Source organism: Parasteatoda tepidariorum, chromosome 3 (assembly GCF_982258835.1).
Source record: "Parasteatoda tepidariorum strain Cologne lab strain chromosome 3, Ptep-v5.0, whole genome shotgun sequence".
In the NCBI taxonomy this organism is placed as follows: Eukaryota; Metazoa; Arthropoda; class Arachnida; order Araneae; family Theridiidae; genus Parasteatoda; species Parasteatoda tepidariorum.
Window position 1 is genome coordinate 8,407,794 of NC_141757.1, and position 8,419 is coordinate 8,416,212.

At 28.9% G+C, this 8,419-nt stretch overlaps 1 protein-coding gene across 7 annotated transcripts in view; it reads right to left on the bottom strand.

Moving 5' to 3' along the window:
* The window catches only part of LOC107436775 (cell adhesion molecule 2), a 60,468-nt gene extending 52,261 nt beyond the window's left edge, over window positions 1–8,207 (bottom strand). The window contains exons 1-2 of one of the 7 annotated variants that reach the window (XM_043050607.3): window positions 8,089–8,207; window positions 4,060–4,137 (exon numbers count right to left, since the gene is read on the bottom strand). The gene's annotated coding sequence lies outside the window, so the exon portion shown is untranslated. Of the gene's footprint in view, window positions 1–4,059; window positions 4,138–4,694; window positions 4,834–5,507; window positions 6,146–8,088 lie in introns of those variants that run through there. The other 6 variants (XM_043050601.3, XM_043050606.3, XM_043050600.3 and 3 more) reach the window with 6 other exon arrangements.
* Window positions 8,208–8,419: the final 212 nt, after the last annotated feature.

The window sequence follows — 8,419 nt, forward strand, 5'->3', positions numbered from 1 at the left end:
ATAACTAGAAGAAGTAATCACTATTAGAAGTCGATTCAGATCTAAACTTGTTTCGTTATTCAGCACAAAGTCATTTAAGCACTCTAGATAGTCGAAAAGTTAGCTAAATTCTAGATTCTGGTAAACAAGGCTTTCATTTTTGCGTGATTTCTTTCCCCCCCCCCCTAACAGTCCACTTCACCTACCTAATAACTAGAATCGACTTTGGTAACAGAAAGTGAAATAAGTCTTTTTTTAATTAAAGTCATGCTCTCATCCTTTTTGATAATTAAATGAAACATTTGTTTGTAAGTTTGTTTACTTCTATAATAGGTTGGGGAAAAATACAAATGTTAAAAATTAAAAAAAAAAGGGAATTTGCACAGACTCAACACATTTTTAATAGAAATTTCATCTTTTTCGTCTACCGGGGAAAGTACGTGTATTTTTAATTATTTTGTCCTTGAAGTTAACATATTGTTTAGATATAGTTGTGAGAGCGTAATTATTTTTCTAAAACCTAAAATTAAGTAAATATCTACCATTTTCTTAAATAATATCGTTAAAGCTTTGTTTCTAACACTTGCCTCTAAAATTAAAAACGAGAAATATAACTTTTTGAAGTTATACTTCTTATGCGACTTCCAACAAGGTTGCGTTAAACGTTTAACGCTACATTTTTATTGACCAGGAAATCACGTGGTAGGATCCAGTTTTCCCTCATTCATTTCCATATTGTTATGGTTCTCAGTAGCATAAAAATAATAAAAGTATTGTTTTTCTATAAATATTTTTTTAGTTTGTTTTGATACACATATAATTTAATAGGGTAGTATTTTTTATTTTCAAACTTAGTGGATAACAATTGTAAAAAATGAGTGAAAACATTCCACGGACAATGCGACAGATTTAAGGTTATGTCAAGGTACGTCTCTTGTGAATATCAATTGATTGTTTCTCTTCTGAAATGACAATATGACGCATTCACATACATTATTAATGCAAATACACTTTCCAGGGCGAGACGATGAGGCAACCACAAACACTTCCACTGGTTCAAGAGGTCCACGAGGGAAAAATACTCAATATTACCTTGATTACAGAGCATTACCGTGAAACGAGCGGAGCAGGAAAAAGAGTCGTTGAATAGAACTAGTGATCCTTCTACGACTGCTGATTCTTCTACAATTAACGTCGCAGGGTTGAGAAGTTTAACTTCTTCCGCGCGGAGGGACTCCACGCACTATTTTTTTTAAAAAGTGAATTCCTACTTAGGCCAACAAAGAAAATTTTTTAAAACTGTTGTCAAACCCCGCTATAGTGAACATTCAAGGGACCGAAATTTCGGTTCACTTTAACGGGGAGTTCACTATATCCGCACTGCAAACAATTTTAACTAATTATTTGGAACTACTCCCTTTTATTACACATTGTTTAATCAAATGACCAATGAAAAGAAATACAAAAATAATTATAAAAAAAAACCAATATGTAGTAGCAAAAAATGCATTAACTTTTATTTTTAATTACTCTTCGTTTTGCGCACAAAAATACTTTAGGGATGGCCTTTATTTAAGGATGGGTAACTGAGATAGAAGAAGCAAACAAGATATAATGCTTATGGCTATATTCCACTCAGTAGATGGTTTTGAAAATCGGTTTATGTATTTTATGTAAAAATTTCAAAATTACCAAAAAATGAAGAAAAAATCAGTCGAAGACAGAAAAAAGTTCATAATATTTGATTTACTCTCTTCTTTTGGTTCACTATATCCACAAAAAATAATATTATATGTGTATAGCAAGGCACGGGAGCGAGCATTTCGTTCACTATATCCGGGAGTTCACTATAAACCATGCTCACTATGCCGGGGTTTGACGGTATTTATATAAACAGACAAGTTAAACATTTTAGTATAAATGTAACTCTTTTTTCTTAAAAAAATGATATGTAATTTATGCAAATAAAAATGAAGAATTATTTTGTATAGTTGTTGTTGTTAATTTACGTCGCACTAGAGCTGCACAATGGGCTATAGGCGACGGTCTGGAAAACATCCCGGAGGATGATCCGAAGACATGCCATCACAATTTTGATCCTCTGCGGAGGGGATGGCACCCATAGTTCGGTAGCTCGACGACCTGCACGCGAAGTCGAGCACTTTACGGTAGAACAGTTTAACGAGGACCAATAGCGCTCACCCTCGGTCCCTACGCAGACTGAGAATTATTTTGTAAGAAATGTCTGTTTGACATAAAATTTCTTACATTTCTAAAATAGAAATTTTAAAAATCTCTTCAAGAACTATAAGAATATAAGTTTTACATAATATATAAGGTCTGCATAGTAGGTTTAAAATATGAGATTTGGAACTAAAATGCTTCTTGATTTATTTTTGTTTAGAAGTACTTGCGTTTTTAGAGCACAGTTCTTCCTCCATTTTCTTTTGAACTTATATTTTGTGTTAGGAAATTTGTTTTAAACTGTTTATTTTTTTTAATAAATGGATAGTCTTTAAACTATTTCACCTTTCATTTTGTAAACAAAACACTTAAGTTAAAAACTGTTTTCGTAAAAATAAAAAATGTTTGAAATATTCAGAAGTTCGAAACTGATGTTTTTTCATATTTTTTATTTACTGTTCAATGCAATTGATAGTATTTGAATGAATGAAAGCAAGAACTATTTTGATATTTTTCATATTTTGGTTTTCATAAGAATTGTTTAACAATCTATGCTTTAAAAATATATCTTTAGAACTTGTCAAAAAAAAAATCATTAGATTCTATACACATGGTGCCTCAAATCAATGTTAACGAGCAGTTACATTACTAATTATCGTTATAAAAGGAAAGACAATTAGAAATCATGATAATTATTTGTTACGATATACAGTTATGTGTATAGTTACTCGTAATTATTAACCATTCATTGTAATAATTAATTGTAAAACATTAATGATTACCATAATAATAATTATTATTCGAATAATAATTATTATTATTTTAAATATTATTTTAAATATTATTGCAATAGTAATAATTATTCTAATAATTATTATTATAATAATGATAATTATCATTTTAATTATAGTATAATAATTATTACCATTATAATTATTACCATTATAATAATTATAACAATTACTATAATAATTATTATTACTAATATTATTATTATTATATAGCTTCATTTATTATAAAAGTAATTTTAAACATACATCACCACATGCAAGTTTAATTGCTACTGATAAAATACGTTAATTTTGTGTCATTTCCTCCATAAAATGCGTTAACAAGTGTGAAATGTTCTGAAATATTTTGGAAAATAGGAAAAGTGGATCTCAAAGAAAAGTTCGTCAAATAGGAAATTCATTTCGCTATTTGGAAGTTATTTTACGAGGAAACTTCCAAAATGTTATTCGTTCCTCGAAAAAAAATCGCAAAATGAAAATTCGTTAAATAGATGTCTGGATGTAATTTCATTTTCTTTTCTTTTATAAAGGCGGAGGAAGGTTGCTCCATTATTAAGTATATTTAAAGAACTCAAATTCAGGCCGAAGTTGTTATTCACCATTACAAAACTATTTACTGTAAGTAGGTAATTTTGAGAAATACCTCTAACCATTTTATACCACCAACCAAATATAAAAAGGCAACATAAAGGAAATTAACTTTAACGAATGCAAATGCCTAAATAAGTTGATACTTGAAACAACCTGCATTAGTCGTCCCCATACACCGAGACTGAGTAATAAATAAAACGTGGTGTCGTAAACAAACATCGTTCAGTTCACAGTCACCGTCAATGTATCGTGTTTTTAACTAAATTTTGGTGAAGTCAGTTGCATCATGGAAGTATTTCCCGATCATACTTCACAATTTATGGTTAAACTATAATAAAATGATGTTTCATTTAACTAAACTTTGAGGATAATTAAAAACTTTGCACCAAATAGTGGTTAAAGATTTGCAGATTTTTTTACAGTGTAATACAAAATGCATATTTCACTGATACATTGTATTTATAAAGTTTATATTTTAAATAAAGTTTATATTTTAAATAAATTCTATACATACCTGAACACTGTTGTTTATCTTTCTATTGTTTATGTTTTCTATCTTTCTAAAATGCATTTCACATTATTCCAAGCACAGCTAAAAATATTAAAAAATATTATCGTTCAAATTTGCTGTTTCATTAATATGGTGCCGAGTTGCATCACACTATCGAAATTCTTAAGTTTAACTCTGAAACACAACTTAAACAGAAAACGTGGTTCAGTTCAAAACGTTATTAGCAAAGTGGTAGAAAATTTGCACTACATATTTAGGTATTAAGGTTCAACAATGAACTCTAATATTATTAAAATGAACCAGATCATCGTACCAATTTAAGGCTGCTTTAATATCGTTGTAATTTGAGCCACTTCTTAAATTTAATTACACAAAGTTTCAATTTGAATAGAAAATGTTGTTCAATTTAATACTATTTAGGGTGGTAGCATATCTGCTCTAAAACATCAATATTATGATTCAACATTGAATCATAATTTGTATACATATATTGCATCATAATACCATTCAAGTTTTCTAAAAAATTTTTATAAGTGCTTAAACTACATTATCGTATTTTATGTATTAAACTTATAACTATATTATAAGTTAAATTACGCAATGCTATAGTTGAATAGAAAGAGGGTTTAAATTAACACCTTGTTGAGGTTGCAGCAAATCTTTACTTAATTAGGGTCAAACGTTGAACCAGTAATTCTAAGAGAAAAGTAATATGCAAACTATACTACGATTTGGGGGTTAATAAACTAAGGTAACAATAATAAGTTCATTTAAAAGATGCTATGGTTTAACAGAAAAATGGCAAATCTGTACTTAATTATGGTCCAATGTTGAGCCAGTAATTCTGAGAGTAAGTTAACATATAAATTACTATTCTTTAAGCTTTAGTAAACTGCATCAATAGTTCGACTTTTTATTGATATTAGATTTCAAACTTTATACAATTAAAACATTATTTTCTTTGAAAAACATAGTTTAAAAAATTTTTCTTGGCCAAATTATTAAATTAAATACCATTTTAAACTACTAAAACTATTTTACTAGTTGTCGCAAATAACGCTATACATACTTTATTTGAAAATTTTTATTTCTTGACTTTTATTTTTATTATTATTTTACTATGAAAAAAAGTTTAATGCATACATCGACACTCTTTTAGTTACATATTGTTCGATAACAATAATTTGGTTTGGGTAAATTTAGAATCCTGATCTTAAAATACGTTGTTAATGACAATTTCTTTATACTTAATCATTAGGAAACAACAATCTTAAACGCTAATTACTGTAACAAAATAATAATTTAGATTCATAATAATATTATAAATTTTACAATTGCTTATAGATGCATAAATTTAAAAGAATACAATTAAAAAATTATAAATATTTAGAATAACTTCATTAAAAATATGTTATGAAATTCGGAGAATTTTAACTATTAATTATTTATACCTTTCATTTTAGTTTTCTTCATTTTCTTTGACTTTATCCATTTTCTAATTTTTTCGTCTGTCTTTCTTTTTGAAGAAGCTGGGCGGTTTCAATTTAGATGGCGAATACTTATAAAAGTTCTGAAAGATTAAATAAGCGTATTACTGTTTTATTCTCTGCGGGATATCGTCCCTCGAATTCATTTATAAGTTCTTTGATGACACTTTTTGATTTTCTGTAAGATGTCCCATGCACTCTTTGAAAAATGTTCTCAAATTACTGACACACTTCCATCCATGCTGCTGACGGAACAATTAATCCCCCCCCCTTAGATAAAGGAGCACTTGGTAGAGGTAGGACAATTTTAAAATCATTCCAATCGGCAAACTAAGCAAACGATTTCTCATATCAATCTTTATAATCTTCTTTCAAGCAATACTTACTGCATATTCATGATATTTTATATTAACTGGGTCATTTCGTTTGCAACTTTGAAGCCATTGTTTACATAGTTATTCATTTACTTACGGGAAAGTGGAAAATTATATTTTTTCCTTGTGTGTTTCTATCAGAATTTTTGCAAGCTGCAATCGTACTAACTGACATTTCGTTAAAAATTCTAAAATTTTGTAATTCACTTCAAAAAACTGAAGAAAATCATTATAGAAAACAACGAATGTTTTGGAATATGTCACAAAAAGGAATGCTCCAATATTAGTTAGAGCTAGTTAGACCGAACGCTCCGTTCTTGAAGTTTCCAGTTTTAAGCGACCTTGACCTCATAGGCGAATATCGGAGGTTTGGAGTGGCGAGAGTTTCTTAGGAGTGAACCTATTGTGTCTTTGAACAACCAATTTCTGTGCATGTTGTCCTCAAAAAACGAGCATCAGTAGAAAAGAGTTTTTGACAATCTGGCGATTACTACAGGAAATTGACATCGGACGAAAAAGCATCTTCCAGTTGAGTCATAAACTGGAACTCCAGATGAGAGCCATTGTTCCGTTTCTTTCTGAGATTCGATCTATTTCTATTCATGGGAGAAGTCGATAGATACGCCTTTATCACAGTGGATTTCTTTTTTTCTTTATTTATTTTTTCCCTTAATAAGACGCCTATAGAATAATATTTATGAAAAAATTAAGTTTGTTATTTAAATAATTGATTTTTATTGAAATTACATACATTTGCTGACTTGTGTGCTCAATATATAGGCTTATAAGTCATTGTCAAGTAGAAAATACAGATAGAACAATTCAGAGAAAGACATCACAAAGAATACATCCAGGGTTACGGCGGGATTCGAACCCGCTACCTCCACGCTTAACAGAGCGTTTGAACCGACGATACCGCTCGGCCAGGGAGGCCCCTTATTTAAATAAGTACTCTTTTATTTGATTTCTTATCATATGTCTGCAGAAATTAAGTTTCATTCCAGTAAATAATATAATAATGAAATATGAATTATTATACTCTTATCATTAACAATAATTAATTATAATATTGTTAATTATCATTAATAATGTAATATGATATATTACGTTACTTAATAGTTATTGTATATTCAAGTTTGCGGAAACTGTTTTAGTAAGTTGTCATTTATAGAAATTTTTAAATATGCTGGAAAAGTGCCAAGTTTACGAAGACAGACAATTTGTAAAATAGACAATCTGATTTAAGTTAAAGCATGCAAAAAGAATTACTTTTTACAATTATTAACATAAATGGGTTTAAAAGAATTTATCTAAAATAGAAAAAAAAAATTAAATTATTCTACGTTCTATTTTTATTTAAATTATTGTTAGTTCTTTAATTGCAATGATTAAAATACAATTTAAGCTAATGATATTTTTTTTCTTTTTAGATTTCGAGTTTTCTTAATTGCTCAAAATAAAAAAAAATTATTATTTATACGGCTTAAATATTAATTTATTTAATATAAAAATTATACTTGTGCATTTTGGAGGTTAATATAAATTTATTTTTTTATCTTAGAACAATAACTTTATACAGCTGGTGTCTTTTTATGCTATCATACAACAAATTATATCATTACGTAATATAAAATTCATAATTGGGTTCAAAAAGTTCAATATTCACTTCTGCTTTAAAAAAAAATTCTTTTTCTTAAAAATTTGAAAAACAAACTCGACAAACAATAAAAATGTGCTTTATGACGTTCAATTTTCATACTGATATTATTTTCAGTAAAACTGCATTTTCTTATAAAAAAAAAAAAAAGAAAAAGAAAAACATATCGTGTAAATTTTTTTAAAAACATTTCTGTATAATTTTTCTTTTAGCCTGTATAGAACAATAATATTTAGGTGTACTCGTTTTTTGAGATCCTGATATGCGTTTCCTGAGTTTTTTTAAAAATATTTTTATGCAACAATCAAAAGAACTGATCTAATTTGCAAAATCACACTTTTACGATAAAAAAGTTCCTGTAAGGTAAACAAAATATTTTGGACTCAAAATTACATTTTATATTAAATAACCATACATTTGAATATGAATGACATAAAATACTTCACAACGTGTACCATATTGTTTTATCCTTAACGTAACAAAAAATTAAAAACATGTTTTGATAACTACATACCATGATGAAAATACAGGTACTTTTCCGATCAAGCATCATCTAGGCAGTCAGTGTTTGGAAGGGCGACCACCCACGAACACCACGCTCCGTTGGCGTAACTTTTACAGACGTGGGGGCTAAGGGGATAGAGCATTCACCACCCAATGAGGTCAACCGGGTTCGAATTCCAGCGATGACTTGTCGGTCTGAATTCCGCACCCGACTCGCACCAACCACATTGCTGACGTAAAATATCCTCAGTGGTAGACGGATCATGGGAAAGGGTCCCCTTGCAGTCAGACTTACCATAGAGGATTTTCGTGGTTTTCCTTTTCAATTTAAAGCAAATTTG